The following is a 1,133-nucleotide window of genomic DNA, read 5'->3' on the forward strand; positions in this document are numbered from 1 at the left end:
AAGCTACGACACAGGCCTGCAACAGGGGGTTTCAATAACTGGTAGAGACCGTTGTGGACCAAGTGTGCGTGTGTGAGTGCGTGTGGGTCCATCATATTCCTGAATTTAATGTTTTGTTTCATTTTATGTGATGTTTTGGATATAAGAGACTGAATAACAGCTAAATGGGTACTATTTCTGTTGAATATTAACACTCTCAATAAACCCAAGGGATTTATGTAATTTTCTGTTATTTATTTTGAGCGTAAACATGTATGACTAAAGAGTGGATTTCAAGTTTGGGATTGTGTGGTGTTTTATTTGGTTTAAAGCATAAAAAAAAGGGAATATCATAAGAATAACCCAGGCCCCCCCTATATGTACATAGGCGGGTGTTACATATAAACAAGTAAATCCATACTAATTAAATGCGACAGAGACTCTTCAGTCCCCGAGCCACATATTATTATCAGTATTACATCATCCACTGACTCATTACATGGACTTAAGAACATTAAAGTAATAAAACAGCAGAAACCTGTAAATATCTTCCTGTAATATCTTTGTTTTGTTTCTCTGTGTGTTTACAGTATTTAAACTATTTTTGTTTCATCAAAATTCAAAAATTCAATCAAAGTCATTCATTCTTATTTATATGTTGCATTTATTTCCTTTTATTGTATCTATTTTATTTGTAGGTATTGCTCATATTTTACTGTGTATCTTATTTCAGAAGTTTTGATTGTTTCCTCCATTTTCAATGTTTGATTGTTTTAAAAAGATGAAATGGAAAATGTTTTGAATAATAAAGCTTTAGGGGAAAAAACCATCCAAGACTCAGTGTTCCCATCAGGAGAGAGATTTACTGCTGATAGCCGTAAGTCAAGAGTCACGCAGATGTTTCATATTCTAAATGACTGATAAACGGGGATGTAACCTGAAGCTAGTCTGAGCGGAGGAGCCGGTAATTCTCATTGTTGTTCTTTGTTTTTTTCGGGTCAATCTTCCCTTTGATTCTCTGATCAAGTCTCAACAAAACTCTTCTCATCTTCACATGACACGATGTTACATAACTGAAGCATCACACAGGTGTCTTCGCTCTGTGCTTTTCAGAGACAGTCAAACAGCAGCTGGCTGCAGACCACACCCCCCAC

The sequence above is a fragment of the Seriola lalandi genome, unplaced genomic scaffold, assembly GCF_002814215.2.
Source record: "Seriola lalandi dorsalis isolate HSWRI2012SDOR001 ecotype SW California unplaced genomic scaffold, Sedor1 jcf7180002054970, whole genome shotgun sequence".
Classification (NCBI taxonomy): domain Eukaryota; kingdom Metazoa; phylum Chordata; class Actinopteri; order Carangiformes; family Carangidae; genus Seriola; species Seriola lalandi.